General features: G+C 38.0%; 1 long non-coding RNA gene across 1 annotated transcript; it reads right to left on the reverse strand.

The window, feature by feature from the left end:
* Positions 1–1,244: 1,244 nt before the first annotated feature.
* On the reverse strand, positions 1,245–23,655 carry LOC149796174 (uncharacterized). The gene is made up of 5 exons (XR_016422169.1): positions 22,768–23,655; positions 22,135–22,256; positions 11,294–11,408; positions 1,810–1,916; positions 1,245–1,357 (listed from the first exon to the last, which is right to left on the reverse strand). It is a non-coding gene; the product is annotated as an uncharacterized LOC149796174 (long non-coding RNA).

The raw sequence follows: 23,655 nt of genomic DNA on the forward strand, positions 1-23,655 counted from the left end.
TCGCCACGGTCGGAATTTATCCCCAAGCTGGGGTAATCGATGGGTAAAGTCTTATCCACAGTCGGGGTTTTATTCAAGCTTCAGGTGCAAGTTTTTGTGCATCTCCATGCCCTTGCATAAAACACAGTTACACGTTTTTTTATATAGATATTTTTCAGTTGTAGACAGGAATAATAAGTATTTGCGAGTGTTTGAAATGAATGGGTTCATTATGAATTGAGTGGCACTACATTTCAAAAGCAAAATTGGATTGAAATGCAAGAACTGTAGTACGGAATTAGTGTTGGTTCTGGATCGTAGAATGGAATTGTGTGTGTGTGATTGGATTTTTAACGTAGCTTGAATAATTTTTCAGTCATATTGCTACGATGTCTGCAGTGTGGCAGTTTATAGTGATGTATAGCACTGGGGCATCATGCTGCAAACATGTAGTATGATGTTGCACCCAGTCACATTATCCTGACACCAGGCCGATCAGTCCTAACACTAACCTCTTAATGCTGAGCGTCTAGCGAGGTAGCTGTTAATACCATTTTTGTAAGTCTTTGGTATGACTTGGCTGGGGTTTGAACCCATGACCTCCCGCTTCTGAGGCGGACGCTCTAACCACTAGGACACCGGAGTGGTCAGAATGGAATTGTAACAATTACAATGGAAGCAATTTGTATTATGCTTGTTGGGGCATTCCTCACTGATGGCTGTCAGTGACATCATCATGGGAATGTGTAACAGCCACATTTTGTAAGAACAAGGTGTAGTTGGTGAACAATACAGACACTTTTCTGCCATTTCCACTGGCATCATCTCATATGATGTTATTTAAAAAAACTTCCTACAACATACTCACAACATATAAAACCTATATGCAAATCTGATGAAAGCTGCTTGTGTTTCTGAAACACATATTCCATACTGGTGGCAAGAATGTCCAAATCTACATTACAAAAATGAAAACATTACCATCCATCTAGGAGTTGCAAATGTATGAAATCCTCTTGTTGGGTAGTTTTACTAACAGGCTTTACAGCAGGGCCTTCCATTAGATTTAAATGTGGCAGGTAAGTTGACAAAGTAGGGTGGGGGGTTGGGGGGACCTACCCCAATGGGGATAATTCATTTTTTTTTAAAAGTAGCATGGTGTAAAGTAAAAGTAGTTGGGCTGATAAGGAATCCACTGAATTTACAGACTAAAGGTTCAGACATTTGTTTTTAAGAGAGAAATGAAAGAAGGAAACAATACAACAGATATTTTAATATGACTTTAATGTTTATTTTCTAGATTTAATTAAGATTATGAATCAGAATCAGTCTCCAACTCCACTGTAAAGTTTATCTATTACTTCTTCTGCTCAGGCACCTGCAAATTAAAACAAAATTGTAATGCTTAAATAAAGTCATATCATCTCAGCACTAGTTACATATGCAGAAGTCATGTTAATCAGCATTATAAAAATGTATGAAATTTTCTTCACTGCACTTGTGCTTCCCTTACTATCGTTAAGCCATGATACAAGATAACTTTGCACTTACTTGTCATTTCTGGCAAGTGGATGGTGCAATCAATTTGCACAAAGATGAATTTATTTCATCCAAATATTTCATGTGAATAAAAATTCCAAATGGAGGCACTTGTCCGATCAGACAAGATATATGCATATTGTAGTTAGCTGGACTCTAGCTCTGATAGTCCTGGGCAATAGGATAAGCTGATTTTGTTATCAGTTTAGAAATGCATCCGCTTTGCAAATACTATGTTTTAAAAGACGAAACTGAATCCAATATTGATGAAATAAGAGTCATTTGGATTACCTTGTTTTTTATCATTCTGCGTTGGTTGGGTGCATATTTGAGGGTCTCTGATATGGTCTCTTCCATTCCATTTGCCTTTGCTTTGCCATTAGTTTTCAAGCAGGCTTCTGCATGAGTAATACAATGTTTTAAAATAAGTTTCACAACAAAGGATGCATTGCATTTTTCTAAATGCCAGCAATAATCAATGGAATATTTTTAAAACATGTACTTTGAAATGTGTCTCAAGTTACTTTATCAATTCATTTAAAAATCTCTGGCAAGTCACATGAAAAACACAATTTAAATCAAGCCATACTTACTTATCAAAGACTTTCTCATTCACATCCTTTACCTCACACAATAAATATCAGCAACACCAACATTAAATTCACACAATCAGTACAAAACCTAGGTGTTACTCTGGACAGTACTCTCACATTGCACCAACATGTCATGAACATATGCAAGGCTGCGTATCTTGAGCTGAGACGCATCAGCTCCATTCTCAGATATCTTTCAGTTGATGCCACTAAAACACTTGTGTGTTCATTACTGCTTTCAAGACTGGACTATGGTAACTCAATTCTGTCTGGTTCATCTTAATATCTACTGCAGAGACTTCAAAAAGTTCAAAACATAGCTGCTTGGATCATACTTAGAGTACCACAATCAGAGCACACCTCCCCGCTGCTCTGTACCCAACACTGGCTATCCATTCGATCCAGAATCAAACACAACATTAGTTCTCTGTGCTACGTTTCACTGACAGACTCTAGTCCAACATACCTATCCGACCTCACCTATGTGTACACACAAGCAAGATACTTACACTCCTCTTCCGACAATCATATACTCATTATTCTCACTATGAAAACAAAGTCACATGGACAGCATTCTTTTGCATACCAGGGCCCAGCAACATGGAATGAATTGCCCACTGAACTTAGACACAAAGACGCAGTGATCCCATTCAAGAGTGCTCTCAAAACTACTTATTCTGACTACAAAAACAAACTTAATGACTTAATAATGTTAACTACCTTAAATATTCTCAGCATGTTTTTTATGTTTTCTAATTTCATGGTGTTTGTTTTTGTAATCATATCATTGTGTATGTTTTTATGTTGTCTAATGTTGCAAAGCGCTTAGAGCTTCTAAAGATTAGGCGCTATACAAAGTCCTCATTATTATTATTATTATATTTAGCTTGGATGAATATTTTTTAAATCAGTGGCCATAACTAAAAAATGGGATTTTGTTTTATGATCATAAAAGTATGTTGGACACCATCCATGATGTACAATGCTGTCTGACATTTCTATGCACCTAAGGTTTCCATCTCAAATATTAAAGCAAAATGCATACCGAATTTGACAGATTGATGAAAATAAAAAAAAGCAATGCTTACCATTTGAAAAGAGGCAATTGTCACTAGAATATTCTATTCAAAATGATATTAATTTTGGACACAGGGGATACCACCCCCATGTTTTCCTGACTCGTGATATGTCGGCCTATTCTGTGCACAGCTTTAAAAGATGTAATGTTTATCCATCGAGCTATAGAAATGAAATACATTTACTGTAGACTGTTTCTGTCAGCAGTTAAGTTGAGTAATTAGGTCAGGTTTATAGCTAGTTTACAAAATTCAATGTAGAATGCCAATAAATGACAAGATGTATTTTTGCAAACTAAAGTGATCTTGAAAAAAGATTAGTAAAGTTTAACATTTTATAAAAAATAAGCTATTATGTGGAAAAGAAACAACAATGAAATAGGATGCAATGTGTTTACGTCTAGTTTTGGAAGGTACCGTCTCTAAGGTACCGTCATAATTGTACTGTAGTTTAATGGGTGGAAAGGCCATTGAAAGGTAAGGGCAGTGCGGAGACCATCGAGTATGTTCCAGAATAGCTGAATCTTTGTAGATACATAGATCCATTCGTAACTTCAGTCCGCAAGCGAAACACTGTACTTCGTATCCCAATCCTGACTCGGGTCCGAAGTAGACAAATCCTGTTCTAGCTAAAACATACGAAGAAGGTAATCCTTCCCTATCCGTAGGCCATTTTTGAAACATGTCCAATCGACGGGCACAATCACAATAGTCAGGTAAGAAGACTGGAAAATGGTAGGGTTTGAACTTGGAGTTCTCACTGGATTTCTCACTCGATTCTTGCTGCGGCGAAGTCATCCTTCTGGTGGGTGGCTATCCTCTTACAACCAATGTTTTATACCGACATGTCCATACGGCAAAGTAAAGTGGGTGGGAAGCCGCACTCGCTTCTGCTACACGATTTGATAGACTTTTTCCAAGGGTCGACTGACGATGTGGTGTGTGGGTAAACGTACAATCTTGTTGGGTTGATAGGTGGTCACTATCTCTAGACTGCAAGGCTTCTTTCAATATGCCAAAGTTGACCACTCGACTGGTACGATAATTCAGAGTAAGTCCTTTCACTTTACACTTCGTGTGCACTTCTCCTTGTTTGGCCCAGTATTCGTAGCCGTAATTTTTGGGACCACCACTAACGAAACTTAGAATCTTGTCATCGGGGTGCTTGTCTGTCCAGGCTCCTAAACGGTCTCCTTCGATGTCAGGGTGCTGTTGACTCGGGTGATCGATATAAATGCAACTGTCCATGTCAAAGTACAAGACACGTTCCCCTAACAGTTCTAAAGCTTCGTACAATTTTAAGCGAGCATGAGCTGTCATGTAAGCTGCAATGATGACATTTCCAAAGGGGTCATCTTCTACAAAGTTCAGATCTTCTTCGTAATTCACCAAGATCAAATCCTCACGAACGACGTCCACGTGTTTCATGAATTTGGCTTTGTCGTGAATCATCTGAAAGTAGCGGGAAGGTTCGGTCAAATACTCCATCTTGGGTAAACACGGTCATTGTGCCATTTTACCCCACAAGCAATTTAATATCACTTTGGCAAACGATCGCCTGCCTTCGTTTTTCTCAATGTGATCTGAAGTAATGCCTTCTTGTGCCCAGAATTTCTCTCTGAATGTCTTTTGGTCTTCGGGAGTGTGACACCAGGACAGATAGCCACTGGCTTCTTGCTCAGTTTCAAAAAGGCATCCACGTAGTCTGCAAAAATGCCTTTCTGCGTGGGGTCACCCTTGTGGAATTATTGTGTCTTGGGAAAGTGGCAAATTTCGTACACTTCTAACAGTTGGTATCCCATGTTCAGAGCTTTGAACAATTCTACGCTGACCCATGTCCCCGTCAAGGCCCGTTCTTCCTGGGTGTGATGACAAGGTTGATCTTGGTTGCACGTTTCAGCACAAGTACGGCACAAAGGAAACATAAGTTTGCCTTGGCAATGGCGAGGTAAGATGGGATGGTATAGGTTCGTGGGAGGCAAAACTTTGCACTTGATCAAGCCTTCGTATTGTCGAATGTTTTTTAGGTCGATGTGTTCGGTGAACAATTGTAGGTGCCCTGCAGGAAAGCAACAATATTTGCACACGTAGGGATACAGTGAACACACGTCCAAGTATATGATTTCTTCTCCTTTCTCTTCGTCAGCTTGGTACAGCAAACAGGTGGCATTGGTCCTTCCTCCGTACAAACTATTACTTGGGTTCAGGGGGTCCATGAACTGGTAACTTTCCATGAGGCGTTTAAACTCGGGATCGGTGTTCAAACGGTGATTGTATTTGTGTTCCCACATTTCCACCACTTGGTATCCTTCCTGTTCTAACTTTAGGCGTGGCTGACAAATGGCCTGGTACAAGTCTTCCATGGTTCGTTGTAAGAACTGATTTTTAGTGCCGCGGTCAGGGTAACAGACGGGACATCCGTGAAATAAGCAACCGTTAAACTCGTACATGATCTTGGGGTTTTCTAAGTCCCAGCCATTGACCGAATGCATTCCGATGATCTTTCGCCCTGTCCGTTGCGGGCATGCTGAATCCATTTGTCTTCCTTGTCGCACAAGTAATGCAACCAGCATGGGGCTTTGACCGAGTATTGATGTTTGACATAGTTGGTCGTTTGAGGACTGATGACAGCCACAGTGTTTTCAAGCATGAATCGTTGTCGGTAGACTAAGGAACACGCTTTGGCAATGGTGCAAGCCTCTTTTAAATGATCAACCCCTCCATGTTCCATGAACAGTTCTCGAAATTTTCCACAGCATCGCCGTAAAATGTCCATGTCGGAACGACGATACTTTAGCATTTCTTCCTGAAAGTCGAAAGGGTCGGAGGCATGAGCCTGGTACCAAGCGTAGAAAGTTTCTCGTTCGGTACGCATGTTGTCAGGGTCGTAATAGTGAGCCTGAGGCAAATGGGGTAGAACGGCGTGTTGATTGGCTTCTGTATTGAAAAAGTGTGGAAAGTACCCTTTAGCCATTTCTGTCATTCCAAACATTTTAGGCATTCGACTCAAAGGCATGGCTAAGTAGCTCATCGAATCTTTAAACTGCACTTGTCCCACTTGCATGAAAATGATTTTGGCTCCGTTCAAAGTGATTTTAGGACGCTCGATGCCACGTTCCGTATAACATCTCAAAAGAAACTGTCCGTCATATCCGGAGAAATTGTGAGCCATCACCGTGGCATGACAATGACAATCTCCATAATAATGTTCGATGTCCTCTTGGCTCCACGTCTTGTCGATGGGGTCTAAGACCCATTGTGTGAAATCGGCTAGTGTGTTCGGTCCTTGAAAGATTTTTTCACGCCCTCCAGGAATCTTACTGCAGTGAGGGCAATAACTCAAGATAGGTTCTTGAATCACTTCTCGCACGCTCGATGAGCCACGCAGAAATTAGGAATGTGAATACTGATCTCTTGCATGCATTCGAAATCGAAAAAGATGAAATTGCCTTTCTTCTTCTTGTGACCATCCTCTTTCTCTGGTTGGGATTGGTATTTTTGTATGTAGCATTGGTGTTCCAAGTCCACAATGCAGTGACAAATGTGACATTTTTTCTTTCCTGAACATACGTGTGCCTTGGTACTGTTGATACATAGACCTTGTCCACACATTGGGCACAATCTCAGGAGTTGACAAGCACATTTCTTCTGTGAACCTTGCATCTTCAGATGTTGTTGGTAACAGGCAGGGCTGACAAATGTGTGCAGACAAGCAGGACAATGCACTGGTTCTTGCCCTTCGCTCAGACAGGGTTGAGAGGCCAAACATCCTGAGCATTTCGATCCACAATGTTTGTGTTGCTCTCGATTATTATAACCATCATAAGTCACATTTCTCACAGTAATATTTGTATCCCAGGAATCCAGTGATAGTGGTAATGGTATCGAAATGGTCATCGTGATGATAGAGGTAAATGTATTTTCCATCCTTAAAGTCTTTCCCTCGAAACAACAGAGACCCGCGCACTTCTTGAGGGTGCACTTTCAAGGTGTATCGTGGAGCTAGGGCATCTTGCAATTTTTGCATCTCAGGAATGCCACAGGATGTGTCTTTGGACAGGCATGCTTGTTGTAACAGAAGTTCTGCTTCATTTCGTTGTTTGGCTTGGTTCGATTTTCGAATGTTCTCCCAGGCTCTTTTCCATTCTACCGTGTCGTTCTTGTCAGCATAGGTTCATCCCACCACGATGGCTCGGGCTAAACACATGTGGTCTTGAAAATTGTTAATTTGGACAAGACTTGTTTTGGTAATGCGAAGGTTGTTGACCAATAAGGTCTTTCTGCATTGTCCGGTCCCTTGAGGAGGAGAGACGTGGGTCATGTCCAGTGTAGCTTTTCCATCAGTGATGTCAAACTGGTCATTAGATTGTTGCACGTGTTGAATCTTGTCCATGACTTTGGAAGTGGTCAATTCTGCAGGGCTGCTAAACTCGATCCAAACAGGGGATTTCAAGCCGTCATGTTGTATGGAAAGTCTCAAGCGATCATCTTCTTTGGGTTGACACTGTCGCTTGAGTGTGGTGAGCAAAGAATCCCACATGTCGGTGATGAACCCTTTTGCTTTCTCTAACAGTACTTCAGACTTGAAATCTTTAAACTTCACTGTGTATTTGTAAGCCGTAGTTCTAAATTTTCTAGAGGGACGCTTTTCCGTCTCTCGAATGTCATAGTACTTTTCAGGGTTGACTAAGGGTGGTAAACTTTGTTTAGAGGGTTTGGATTCTGGTTCACTCATGTCCTCTTCAAAATCACTGGCATGAATTTGTGCCAAGACTTCAGCCCTAGTACGAGGCGATAGATCACGTTTCTGCCTCTTACTTTCTTCTTCTTTCTTCTCAAATGAATTGGATCATTTCATCTCGATAGCAAAAAGTCAAATGACTAAAGTTTAAACACCATGGATTAATTTATAGTCATAGCAGACCAGCGTATATAAAGGGTATGTGTCTTGTCCTTTCACTATTCATTTCACTCTCAAACTGAGCACAACAATGGAAGAGACTACCAAGATTGAACGTTTCATCAGAGCTTTGCGAGGGGTCATTAGAAAATTCTCTTCAGACCAGCCGAGGGACTACTCTCCTTCCTTTCAAGATAAAAGTCAAGATACTTGCTATATCTGTCAGAAGAAAGGGCACTGGTCTTCAGAGTGTCCAGACCGTCAAAAAAAGAAAAAAAAGGGGTTAGAAGAGACAAAAGTCAAGATACCTGTTATTATTGTCAAGAAAAAGGACATTGGTCACCAGACTGCCCAAAAAAGAAACAAGAGGAGTCAGAAGAAGAGAGGGATTCTTCAGAGGAAGAGGAAGAAGAAGAGGAAGAAAACAGACAGGTGAAGAAAAAGAAACAGGAGAAGAAAAGAAGGGAAGAAAGTGAGGAGGAAGAGGAGGAAAAGACTATGACGGTGAAGAAATTAAAAAAACAGAGAGTGAACAATGAGACAGAATAAGTCTATGAACTTTTTAAAGTGCTCTGTTGTGAATTGTGAATTGTAAATATTTATAAAAGAATAAATTAATTATAAAAGGTAAGTGTCTTTGGGTTTTGATTTTAAAATAAGAACCTACACTCACGCACACTCATACACAGACAGGTACTATTGGGTAAAATGTTTTTTTTTAGTTATTGGCAATTGAAAGCCTATCTCTTTTCGAGAGACGTGGATGGCCCTGAAAAGGGCCTTTTTTGGTGTAAGGGGTGAGTTTAAACAATCAACTTTAACTGTCTTAAGCCTTTGCCATGGCCAAGGCCTACTTCTGGACTGCGTACTGTTGATGATGATTTCGTTGAAATCACTAAGGATGGTGCAGTAGGCGTAGTCACAGGGTTGGAGTGTTTAGCTTGGGAAGGTCGTATTCTCTTCGGCCGTAATAAAGGAGTCTGATACATCTGTTTCAGACTTCTTAACTAAAATGTCTAACAGTACCGTGACCGTTTGATTTTGACACCCTTGTTTCTTTGCTGCTGCGTCTTCTTCTTCTTGTTTTTTTCTTACCTCTTCTTCTTGCTGCTGTTGCTGTAGGAGAAAAGCTTGTTCCGCTTCCTTTTGCTGTTGTATAAATTTCTCCAATTCTTCTTTCTGTCTCTGTCTAAAATTTTCCATGTGCGGTAATGAAGGAGAAGGTGACGAAGGTTCAGGAACAAATTCTTGCAAGGTAAAAAAATCCACAAAATCCCAATTCACCTCTTCTGAAAGTAAGTCTGGGTTCCCTTGGGTAGTCTCCACCATCAGTGCAACCAAACTGATCGTTTTCTGAGTTTCCGTCATGTTGAAAAACTGTCGCTTAGATTGACTACGCACAGGCGCTAGCGAATCTATATAGACTATGTGACGTCACAGACTGCTCTCTTCGGATTGGACGTGGGCTGACTGAATTTTGTAACGCGTGTTTGGATTGGTCAACAAACTCAATCCGTTTCAATCCTTCCTCCCCCTATAAATAAGTACAGTTCACTGCATTCCTTCACCTGTTACTCAGCACCCCAACATGTGGACCGATGTACAATCTTCAACGCTTGTGTCTTCGATGATGTTCCGGACGGACATATCAATGTATGTCCGATCCAACTGGACAGTTATCCACAGGACAGACACCAGCCTGTGGACGCGAAGAATCTTATGTGGAGCATCAAGGATGCCTCAAAAGAGTCTTAATCTATGGTCCTGCAGTCAGGCACAGCCTAAGGTCAAGAAGAAGATGTCACAGATGCCCTTTATGTTAAGGGTATATTAACATAAAACCAAAGGCCCTTTTCAGGGCCATTCCTATCTCTCGAAAAGATCTTGACTTTCAATTGCCTACCCCTTTTTTTATTTTTTTGTTTAAAAAAATAATAAAAAAATAGAGACCCCTCCCTGTTTCAATTTTCGCCTGTTCCATTTTCATAGACCCATCAGGTCGGGACCTTATTAAAATAGGGTCCCGACCCTGTTCCATTTCCCCTAGTCCCAAGACAGTCCCACGATTTATTCCCCATGTTCAATTTCCCTTGTCCCTAGAGTGAATAGTTTTTTTTCTTTCTCCCATGTTAAATTCCCCTTGTCCCTAGAATGGATATTTTTTTTTTTTCTCCCATGTTAAATTACATAGTCCCCAGAGTGGATATACCCTTTTTAACATGGAAGTTCCCTAGTCCCTAGACCGTCCCTATTCACTACTACCATTGTCATTACCAGCCTGAAACCAAATTTAATGCCATTTGTATAAATTCATTTCAAATAAATATTATGATATAGTTGAAGTGTAAAGTCAAGCAAGTATTCTGTTTGCAGATTTTACATTTTAGATATTATAGTAAAGTCATATTTTCTCTTGTTTAGTAAACTTTATTGCAACTGGTTCCAAAATAGTAAATCTTATTTAATGTTCATTCACCAGAATAGGTATTAATACAATCCCGAATTAACTGTATGGTACTAAAATATACCCTGATCTTGTGTGAGATTGTAATATACAGAACTATACCTCAAGACAACAATAATATATTGAATTTATATTGTATCAAGACTGTCATGGTTATGAACTCCAACTTTATTCAGGTTTTTTCATAATAAATGATCATCTTGTGCTATGGTTGAAAAGAAATCAAAGTTCAGTTTAACTCCATTCTCTCCACATTTGTAAGTTGTTAAGAGGCATACTCATCCTCAGTGTTATAGTAAAATGTAATCTTATTTGGATCAATCTTGGTGGTGTAATATATGAATGGAGAAAGAATATTATCATCCAGATTAAAATATGTTTTATTCAGACTCTACTAAAATTTTTAGTTGGATATGGGTTACGGAGCCTGATGTGTACGAACAAAGCAATGTGTACCATGACCTTTTTAATTTAACATTTTAAACTCCTGCAGAAGAAAGAGATTTTTTAGATCCATTAATCTGTATTAACAAAAACATTTCTTCAGTATGATTTTCAATTACTTAGTATTGACAAAACTCATATTTTAAAGTTGTTGTTTTTTTGTGTTTGGTTTGGCCTTTTATGGTAAACCAACACAAGTAAGTTATTTAGTGCCAAGGCACTTTAAGTATAGTGCCTTGCCCAAGGACACACCATGGTAGCTAACCCAGGTTGGTCTGATGGTAGAATTTGAACCTACCTTATTTCACAGGTCCAGAAAGCTAACCACTGAGCCACTACAGCTCCCCATCTTATAGTGGAATGCTGGTATACTTTATGATCAAGAAGGATGGGTTGGGGTATGCATGTTGCATCTGAAAAAAGTGATGGAATTTTTGTTTACATAATATTTTAGTCATACAATATGAATCATTTTCTATAGATTTAAGATGTATCAGATCAAGTTAAGAAAAATCATATATTCTGTTTCCTGGGAATGTACTAAAATTCACTGTTATTGTTTGATTTTTTGGTAGTAAGCTTACTTGGTATTTTTTTCTTTTTAACTTGAATACCTAATTTGTTAACATCCTATTCTAAATCTTCAGAGTTCTGTCTATTAAGTGACAACTGTTGATACATGTAGGGAAGTTTTTGTTTATATCTTTTGATTTTTGTGATTCTGGAAGTTGCAGTATTTGTTGTTGTATTATAACCATTTCAGTAATTTAATGAATGCAGAGTATACTGCTCTATAAATGAAATTTAAGTGAAAATAATGTAAAAGCATGTTTCACTGCAAATATAAATTGTTTAAAATAATATATCATTTATCATATGACTATTCAATTGTGGTAACTAGTATTCCATCCAATATCTATATATTAAAATATGTCTTTTCATACAGCTGGTGATCATTTAGATACAAGTCCAATTGAACATAATCAAATTATCAATGCAGGTGTTTTTATTAGTAGTAGTATTGCAAGTATAAGTGTTAGTATTAGGATTTCATATACAGGTATGATAAGTGTATCATAATGTTTAAATGATGCTCCTTGTTACAACATAAAATATGTTCATTGAAACAAATGGTTCACTGGTAAATTGGCAGCAAAGGTCTTCACTGAATTATGTTGCATAAACTATTTTACAATAAAACATATATGATGCATCTCAATTATGATGAATGTGAGGAGGAGGATTAATAATAATGCAATTTAAGTTATCTTCATAACATAAGTTCTAGCAGATGTGTAATTTTTATGTGGTTCATCATCAGTTTGAAACTGGTCTGTGATTTCTGGATCTGGACATACCTGGTCCCCTGCTGTTGTGCTGCTATGGTCTTTACAGTTCATTAGGATATCAGTTACACTTGGTTTACATTTAGAACCCCATGGGATGGAATGCCCAGTTTGAAACTGAGAGAATGGTTAATTATCCATAATATAACTCCTGCAGTTATTATTAGGTTTGATATCAAGGTCTTTCTTTAAAAGCTTTTCAACTCAGGTTCTGTTCTACCATACAGATAAATAAAGTCAAATTCAAGGCTTTCAGATTTGTCCAGTTTGTTTCATGTGTTGCGGCAGACAGACTGTATATTGCCACTGTACCATATAAATATCAGTGCTTAGTCTGCTCTCAGTTGCTGTGGTTTGATTAGTTACAAGTGTCATCACATGTGACTAATTATTGACCAATGTAATGAAACTTGTATAATTAGAAGGCTGTATTTAAAAACTCTAAAGATCTTAAAAAGAAAATTGGATCGGGGTAAGTAAAACCTTTTACTTTGACCATTTGGCTAGAAAATAATTTTCAATAAGTTTAAATTGGATAATAGTAATATAATAATTAATTACACAAATCAGAATAAAAGCTATTTGCATATCCCCTTACAGCTGTTGCTTTTTCATAGTACTAAGTAGAATAAAGTATAGTTAAGACAGATAGCTTTAAGCTAGAATTAAACTCAAATAAATTGCAAGAAATCAAAACAAACCCAGGATTAAAACTAAAGAAATATCCCGTCATATATACTTTACATCAAATAAAGAAACTCAAGATGGATAAAAACAAAATTAATGTCACATCATCAAATAGTTATCTCAGCTGCCTGGTCAACCTAAAGGCAGATAAACTAAGGCAAACTTACTCCGAAGCAGTCTCATCCCCCCAAGAGAAAAACGACAGATACAGTTCTTAACGCCAATTTTCAACTCGACCCCAACTGACTCGATGAGTAGACTCTACCTGTCACCAAGCGTAAACGAGAATGTGGACAATCTACCGAGTAACCGCAAAACTACATCCGACATGAGTACCCAAACTGAGGAACAATACTCAACAAGCACAAAAACAACCCAGACCACGCTGGTTAAAAACACTAGCAGCCAGGGGACTCAAACTGAGAACCTACTAGATGAAACAGAACGCCCTCACCCTACCACAAATAAAGCAGTCACACACGACTCAACAAAAGGTAAGAATAATAGGAAAACCAAATCCCAAATACCAGTTAGAAAGAATAAGGAACACACTAACTGTCAGAATACAAGACCCAGCAAGCCGGTTATGGACAACGAAACAAAGTCAGCTAAAGAGACAAACACCAGGGGAAAAAAGACTAGTCTGCAAAATATCCAAAACAAGAAACACCCCGCTGAACTGACTCTCTTCGTCAAGGGAGTAAATTCCAAAATAACGAAGTTAGCCTTTAAAACCATAGCATGGCAATTGAACAAACATCACCAAGGAGAATTCACGCTTAAAAGCACTAGAGACGACTTGCTGATAATCAAATGCACCACTGAACAACAGATTGCCAAATATATGGAAATTGAAAGAATAGACCAAATAAATGTTCAGGTCACTAGACACAAAAGAACAAAACAACACATAGACCCAAACCCCCCAAAAACACACAACAAAGGAGTCATATACGTATCAACTCAAAATAAAACCAATGAAATAGTAGACTACATAAGGAGTAAAGGACAGGAAGTAGAGAAAGCAATCCGCCTAAAAACAAGAAGGGGAAAGGATAGCACTGCAGTGGTACTCTTTTTTAAGGGCGCCACCCCAGAAACTATCAAAATAGCCGAAAAACTCGAGGCTAAAAAAATTTTTGCTTTCAAAAACAAACCACGGTTCTGTGGCAACTGCAAAAATTGGGGGCATTACTCTAAGAGTTGCGGAAACCTATTCCGGTGCAATCAATGTGGTCTTCACCACCCAGACCGGAAAACATGTAGCGCCACCAATCAGCACTGCGCTAACTGTAGTGGTAACCACAAACCAAACCACGCAGAATGCCCCAGGGCTCTTAGAGAAGCCCTAATAGTCGAATATATGATCTCCCATGGGGTAAACTATAAGCAGGCCAAAACAAAAATCAGGATACCAAAAACAAAATAAATAGGTAGCACCCTCACTGGTAGGAAACACGCATAAAACGAAAACAACAGTAAATTAAACAAACTATTAAGACTTTTTGCACTAGAGATGGATTCCAGAGCAGAAATCAAAATATGGCAATGGAATGCACGCGGCCTTAGGGCCCACGCTGACCAACTAAATAACAAAATACTTGAACAGGAAAGAAAACCAGATGTTATATGCATACAGGAAACCCACCTAAATGATACCTCACGTATCCCAAACATCATAGGCTACAACACCAAATACCTAAAGCATCGATCCCCCACAGCAAGAGGAGGGGGGTTAGCAACCTTTGTTAGAGATGGAATTACATCAGAAATGCATAAATTAACAGATAGTAGACCGCCCAATGACTTCGAAATACAGATAGTCAAAATAACCGCTCAAACTAAGCAGGTACTAATCGTTAACCTCTATGAAACAAATGAGCAGCGCAATTTAAGTGCAGACGAAACAATCAAAATGATTAAAGACTGTGGAGAATGGGTGGTAATATGCGGGGACTTCAATGCGCACAATGAACTATGGGGGAGTCAAAAGACGGACATTAAAGGAAAAATTGTAGAAAAATGGGCACAAAAATGCAACTTAGTTTTTCTAAACAACGGAATGCACACCCGGATAGATGACAGAACAGGCCACACATCAGCAATAGACCTATCTCTATGCACACCAAGATTAACAGGCATTTCTGATTGGCAAGTTGATGAAAGCGACCCTATGGGAAGTGACCATTACCTTATAAATATAGAAATACAAATTAGAATACCTCAAAATAAAGCGTCCTTCACACCAAGATGGAAATACGAACAGGCCAACTGGATTAGGTTCAAACAGATAGGTGACTCAATCGACCCAGAAACCATATATCACCGGGACATTGACACCTTTAATGACAAATTAATAGAAACCATTAACACAATGGCCCAAGAAACAATTCCTAAAACTAAAGGAGTAGCACCCAAACCCACGGTGCCCTGGTGGAATAATGAATGTAAAATAGCAATTAAAGAGAAAAAAAGAGCTCTAAACAAATTCAAAAGAACTAAAAATAATAGGGACTTTAACTACTACAAGGAAAAGGAAAAAACTGCCAAACAAACTATTATGATAGCTAAACAAAACTCATGGAGAGAATTCTGCTCAAAACTAGATATTAACACAAAATCGAAGGAGGTGTGGCAAAGAATTAAAAAAATGAGAGGCAAAACTAAATCAATAACCCCCAACATACCTGGACAAAACAACAAACATAAGGCAGAATTATTCGCAAACTATTTCGCCAACATGTGTAGCAATACCAACTTAGAGGATAAGTTTAAAAATCATAAAAGGCAATTTGAGGAAAGCAACTCTGACAACATAAAGGAAGCAGGAAATAATGACGGCCCACTAAACCTTCCGTTTACAGAAGCCGAATGGAGAAAGGCCCTCGCCGGCAAAAAGACCACATCCCCCGGGGAGGATACTTTGGGGTATGAAATGTACAAGAACCTACCCAAAAAACTTGTCACAATTGCACTTAACCTCATTAATAAAATATGGGAAACCGGTACCATACCTATAAGATGGAAAAAGGCAGTAGTGGTCCCGATTCTTAAGCCTGGAAAACCCTCAAGCGATATAAAATCATACAGGCCCATATCACTAACAGACAATATATGTAAAATAATGGAAACTATGGTAAACAACAGGCTGAAATACCATTTAGAAAGCAAAGGACTACTAGCTAATACACAGAGCGGGTTTCGCAACTACCGAAGCACAATAGACCAACTCATGAGACTAGAAACCGCTGTCAAATTAGCATCTAGAGAAAAATTTTAAAAATCCAGATATGTTACAGCCATCTTCTTAGACATGGAAAAAGCATATGATCTAATGTGGACTAAGGGACTGATAAGTAAACTTAAACCATACGGAATAACTGGCAATATATACAAATTTATTGCTAACTTCCTAACCGATAGAAAGATACAAGTCAGACTAGGACAAGACTACTCCGAACGATACAAACTGGAAAATGGCACGCCACAATGAAGCGTAATCAGCCCAACTTTATTTAATATAATGATAAACGACCTGGAAACAGCGGTAAAACCCAACCACCTTGACTTATCCCAATTCGCCGATGACAGCGCCGTATGGAAAACTGGCAACCCAGCCAGCAGAGAAACGACCAAGCACTTACAAAAAGGACTAAACGATATAGGAAATTGGACAGATAAATGGGGATTTAAATTGTCACCTCTAAAAACAGTAGGCATAGTTTTCAATTTTCAAGGTGGCCACCCCCCACCCACTCCAAACTTAACCCTAAAGGGGGTACCCATCAAATTCGAAAAACAAGCGACACTCCTAGGTATGGTATTCGACCACGAACTCACGTGGGCAGCTCATATCCAAGAACTCGTAACGAAGTGCAAACGAGACATCAACCTCCACAGAAACCTCAGAGGGGTGAATTGGGGGGTTGATCAAAAAACACTCGTTACCCTATATAGAGCACTTATAAGAGCAAAATTGGACTACGGTTGCCAGATATATGGAGCGGCGAACGCCACGTTACTAAAGAAACTAGACACAGTCCAATCAAAAGCGCTAAGGGTATGCACCGGCGTCCTAAATGGTACCCCCACACAAGATATCTTAATAATAGTAGGAGAACCCCCGCTAGACCTAAGGCGGAAGGAATTGATGCTGTGATACTCGACTCGAATATCAATACACCAACCCAACCACCTCACGCTACAAGCCCTCTTAGCATGCGACAAACCATTCGATACAAAAGGAAAAAATAAAAAAATACCTAGTGGGAAAATAATTATAGAATTAAAAAGGAAATTTCAAATCGCAAATATCAACCCAGAAAAAATAAGGTACTACCCAGACCCCCCGTGGACCTGTCCCACACCACAAATAGATCTTAGCTTACGTAAACTAGGACAAAAACAAAATGACCCGATAGGACTAAGAGCATCAATACTAACGTACATTGACAACAAATACGAGACATACACGCAAATCTTCGCAGATGGATCAAAAACCAAAAATCCAAATAAAACTGCAGCAGGGATAGTGATCCCAAAATTAGATGTCGCCGTTGGAAAAAGACTCCCAGACCAATGCGCTATATACACGGTAGAATTCATGGCAATACTAATGGCATTAACATACGTCAAAACATACCCCACAACTAAGGCAGTCATTCTAAGCGACTCTTACAGTGTACTACAATCGTTAGCAACAGACCAATCCAAGAGCAGACCTAATATGATTAATCATGCAAGATCGCTACTTAAAGAGATTGAAAAAAACAACAAACACGTTGAATTCATATGGATACCCTCTCACATCCATAATCCCAGGCAATGACAAAGCAGATGCAGAAGCAAAAAACGCCACAAACGAACCAAAAGCCCAAAATATAGCATACAGCGTCACTGAAATCAATAACATGGGACAAGATCAATGACATGTGGCAAGAGCTATGGGAAAAATCGGATGCAAACAGTCTAATACACACGATGATGAAAAAAGTAAGTAGAAAAGTCGAAAGTCCGACCTTCAAAAATCCATACGATATAACAATAATAAATAGAATAAGAACAGGTAAAACACTATTGGCAGGATGCGCAGGGAAACACATAAAAAGGGGACCAACCGAAAACTGCCCCTACTGCCCAACTCCAGAAACAATCGCACACTTAATAAATATATGCCCCAAATACAACCAGGAAAGGGCCGAACTAAAATCTCAACAGGAACAAATAGGAGAACGGTGGACATACCCGGAGTTACTTGTGGCAAAAAACAATAACATAGGAATGACCTATAATAACATCATGACATTCATTAACAAAATAGGCAAAAGGGGACAAATCTAAACCGAATGAAGGGTTGGGTATAAAGAGAGACCATGTAAAGAAATTAAAACCAATAAACCTAAAAGATCGAACCAAAAAAGAAAAAAACCAATCAAAATATTACAAATCACTGTTTGGGAATTGTGACGGCCGGCTCGGGCTAGTGGGTTCACAGACTGACACCGCCGCTCATAACCCGAACAATAAAAACCAGATAAGGACGAATATTACAAAATCACTGTTTTGGAATTATAATGGCATGCTAGGCCCCGTAGGTTCAAAAAAAAAAAAAAGAAAAAGAAAAAAAGGAAAAAAAAAAAAAAAAACAAAAAACAAAAAAAAAAATATTAAAAAGTAAATCAAAGACCAGTCAAAATATTACAAATCACTGTTTGGGAATTGTGACGGCCGGCTCGGTATCGTGGGTTCACAGACTGGCACAGCCGATCATAACCCGAACAATAAAAACCAGATAAGGACAAAATATTACAAAATCACTGTTTCGGAATTATAACGGCATGCTAGGTCCCGTAGGATCAAAAAAAAATAAAAAAAATATAAAAAAATAAAAATAAAAAAAATATACATTAAAATAAATCACAAATAGCTAAGCTAAACAAAAATAACAGGTAAATAGCCAAGTGGTCAAAGCGAAGGGAAACAAAGGCAATCAAACCACCTCCCTCGAAGAAAACATCTCACGGCGAACATGGCAGTATCAAAAGGACGAGAAGACCAAAATAGAAACGGACACGGGATAAGGCAGAAAGAGCTGAAATAAAGAAGAGCAGGAAAAGGCACAGGATGAAGTTAAACGTCCTAAGGCAGTAAAAGAAGAAAGAACAGGACACTTGCAGACCTTGGGGAATGAAGGCAGAAACAATGAAAAGAGTATGCCTCAAATAATCAAACCACCCCCACCCCCCAGTATGAAAAGAATTGCCTTCCCGAAATCAAACAAAAGAAATAAGGCCACACCCCCCCCACATCTACTTATAAGTGTGAATGAGAAAGTGAGCGTGAATGTGTGTTGTCGGGATATGTGGGAAAAGCAGAAAAACGAACAAAAATGTCTATAGCCATCACACAAATATAGCATACACACTCCCTACCCACCTTTTTTTTCTTTTCTTTTCTTTTTTTTTTTCTTTTTTACAAACAAATTTTACCACATAGGGCTTTCATTCTGACCCACGAAAGCCCTCTTTTGACCAACAACTTACTGGCCCTGAAACACACTGATTGGTTTAAAGCCACACGTACGAAATACTTAACCAAATTGAGATCTCCAAAACAAAATAAAGGGCTACTAAAAGCCTACTAGATGTGAAAAAATTTTCGGAAAATTCAAGTACGCAAAGTACACAAAATTTAATAGACCTTACAAAAGATAGGAAAATTCACAACTCCAGAATATCTGAAGCGTATGTGACAATCACATGTTTGGCAAGATAGTACAGGAATAGCCCAATAAATATAGGGAACTGGGCATTGATTGCAACGAAAATTTCATAATACTGCTGCTGGTGTGCTTCGGTTACTGCCTGAAATGAGAGAGGAAGGAGATGCAGGATGCAGAAACAGACCACCAACGGAGTACAACGATGGAGAAGGTTGCAGCGATGAGAGCCTGGGCGGGACCTTTTGGGGCACCTGGGCTTCGGCTTGCTTGCTTGGGGGCATTGTATAAGTTAATCGCTAAATTCAAAAAGTACACAAACGTGTACAAACTAAACAGTCGCACATACCGAAAGGTGCACGTGACTTTAATCCAATGAATGAATGAAATGTGTGCTAGAGGGTAGGGTTAGCAGTTATACTCCCAATTATGTTTGTGATGAGCAAAAGCAGCTGCACAAATTTGAGCTTTTAGTTTGGTTCTGGTAGGGTCAAAGGATGCAGGTACATTTTACATTCATTTTTTACTAGAAATAGCTATTTTCAATATTTTTCTGTGACAAGGCAACTAAAAGAATCAGTATGTGCCTTATGCATGAATAAAGTTCACTAGTACTATAACAAATTAGCATACTTTTCATCACCCCTCTACCATCAAGATTTTTTTATATTTACCTCTGTAGCAGACACAAATAAAAGTCGGCAACTCATTTGCAGACTAAGTTACGCATATGATCTCCAATGCTCATCTAACTGTGACAGGCAGTCACCAACAAGCCAACCTATTTCCATGCCTAACTCAAAGTAAATCTGAACCACATTATAGATTTAGCTTATGTGTAAATTTATAAATGCTAGGCTTGTGATAATTAGGTTCATGCCTTCTACCTTAAAAATTAGAGGGATGTCAAAATACGAAACTATCCAGTGAGACCTATGATGTTAATTTTAATCCCTATGGGATTTGTGACATAAAAAACCCAAATGCTTTATGTATTAAAAGGTAACTAATGGGGGCAGGATCTGCAGTGAATCAATGGTTAGTATGCTAGACTCCTGATAAAAATGTTTGTGTTAAAATCCTGTTATCAAGTCAACCAGGTTACCTACTGCAATGTACCCTTGCCTTACTCCAATTCCCTCAGTACTCAGTAAACAACTAGTGTTGCTGTACATAACAAAACCAGTCCATATTGATTTTACATATTTTACTAAATCCTGACAAAAATAATTCTCTAAATAAAGAATGATTAATATGTGATGGTCTCACATGTAATCAAACTCTTCCAAGCTTTTAATGATATGAACCGATTTATCAATGTTTATCAAATTTGCATGAAAAACTATTTCTTATTTGTCATCAAATATGTTCAATGTTTTGATCATATAAGCATTTCTGCTACATTAGATCAAAATAATCTTTTTGTCAGAAATAGAGCCCTTATAGTATTTGCAAGGTCAACCAATCAGATGCAGAATTTGAGTTTAATATGAATGAATATTTTTTTTACAAAATTGTTCTTTTGCTATATCTTGATGAGATAAATCTATTCACCAAGTCTGATGAAATTAATGAGAAATAGTTTTAAGAGCAGTAGCAAGAATGGCTAGTGAGATGTAGAACCACCACATTATATGCATAGATTTTGCTTATAGCCTCAGACATACAAGCAAATAATTAAACAAGTCAGATCTAAATTGGATCATAAACACTGTTGTGCAAATCATAAGAAACTCTGCCAATCAGATGCAAGGTCACTTCACTACCATACCTTTATCACACTCATAATAAGCATCATTGTGAAACTTTACTCTATAAGCCCAATGGCCAAGCATGATCAAACTTGAATCAGCAGTAGTGGTTATAACCTCATGTATTTGTATGCATCTTCACTTCTTCAATCTAGATCTCATTTATATAAGCATGTATTCTACGTTTAGTAAAAACTGCACTACATGTATAAATATTGCATGCGGTGGTAACATACTCAGATGAAAGATCACCTTATTATTATTAATGGTTAACACTCATCAAACTTCAAGGACAACTTAATGATTTTAGCCTATATTGTGGAAGTATGGCTTTTAGGCTGGTTAAAAAACTCAACTAATCTTATACATGATCACATGTATATACTTGGATTTTGCTCATTATTAGATTTATCCAAGATGTTGATTTAAGCCCAAAACCAAGTTTTATATAAACAAATTGATCAGAACTATGGACTCCAAAGTAGCTAATTTCTTACTGTTGAAAGACAGAAGGGGATGTGAAATAAATAACACACTCTGGACCATTACATAAACCCACTTAGCCTTTTGACCAGTTGAGATAAAATATCAACAATAATGTTAAATAAGATTGATAAATTATGTTTTCTCACATTACCTCTAGCCCTTTTCAACATGGATGGTATTTTTCTTCCACATATGTCAGCTCTTAATTAGTGGCCCTTTCCCATCATGAATGTTGTAGGTGAAACTCTCAGAATTAGGCTTTTTAATTTATATCTGTAGAAGAAAAAAACTATTGGTCTGCATATATCAATGTCACCATTTCTGTATTAGATTAAAATACCATATGTGTGTGTGTGTGTGTGTGTGTGTGTGTGTTAATTTTAGAATTTAAGCAAACTTGTCTCCATGTGTTTATTTTAAAACTGATGATGATAACACATAACAGGTTCAATGGATAAAATGTTATTTCTTACTTCTTACAACTGCTCATTATATCTGAATTTACATTCAATGTTTGTTTTAATTAACATATTTGGGATATTGGGCAAATTATTTATTTTGTAGTTTATCATTATATCATTTACCAGTCTTTTATCATTCAAATATGTAATATAGTACCATTATACTGACTTCATATTCTATATGATATCCCAGCAATACATATTAAGCAGATAAGTGCAAATAAAAATGTTCAGAATGTAAAATTTACTCCAAGCTCAAAGAAGATCAGCAAAAGATAATATCCAACAAATTACCAAACAAAAAGCGAAGTTAACGCAGTTACCTTTATTATGACGTCTCCAACACCAACGGTACTGTACAGCTACGTCTTCTGAGTTTTACCGTCATCTTGTCTTTCAAACCAGAATTAATTTCTTGAGCTCTTACAAAATGAAGAAACTTTTAAATACTATAATTTAAGCAGCTTCTTTACATGCCATCAGATAAATTATGGCACAGTGTTATGTCTGTCAGCAAAACGCAACTTCACATTTGGACGGCGCGCTGTGTGGGCATCGCCGACACAGCAACTGACATGAATTCTCTATTAGCAGACAATGATTCGGAATAAATCCTTCGCAAATCTAACATTCTCGATTTTTCATAGTTCCACTTTTCATTGTTGCATCTGTTTGATTGTACAATTGCTAATGATGTTCAATGAATCAACTTCAATTCATCTGCTGTCTGAAATCCCGGTTCAGTTGGTATTTTCTTCCGCGCATGATGCCGTGTAAATAAAAGATACGGTCGACATTCAAAGTGGTTTAGGTTAATTTATTATTTTTCTTTATTAAGGTCATTTGCAGAAAGTGTTTCGCTAGGGTGAGAAAAAAAATATAACAAAAAGAAAACTTTCTTTTCCAACGCTAATACTGTATATATTTCAATTTGTGATTGATGCTATAAATAAAAAAAAATGATAATAAAGCATTTTAGCCCGTGGCTTCGGCACGGCACTCGTTTTTGTGGGTTTTTTAAAATGTTGTTAGTGTTGTTTTGGGGTTGTTTTTTGTGTGTGTACCACACTAAAAAACATACCAGGTATTAGGCCTAACGTAGGAAAAGAAATTATCCTCTATTTATTACTATTCTTACTGTCAAATGACGCAAAAGTGATCAAATTGCTATTAAGATTTTGTTTTGTATAACACTTACCGCTCGTTTTCCT

This window comes from Sinohyriopsis cumingii, chromosome 7 (assembly GCF_028554795.1).
Source record: "Sinohyriopsis cumingii isolate HCF-2022 chromosome 7, ASM2855479v2, whole genome shotgun sequence".
Classification (NCBI taxonomy): Eukaryota; Metazoa; Mollusca; class Bivalvia; order Unionida; family Unionidae; genus Sinohyriopsis; species Sinohyriopsis cumingii.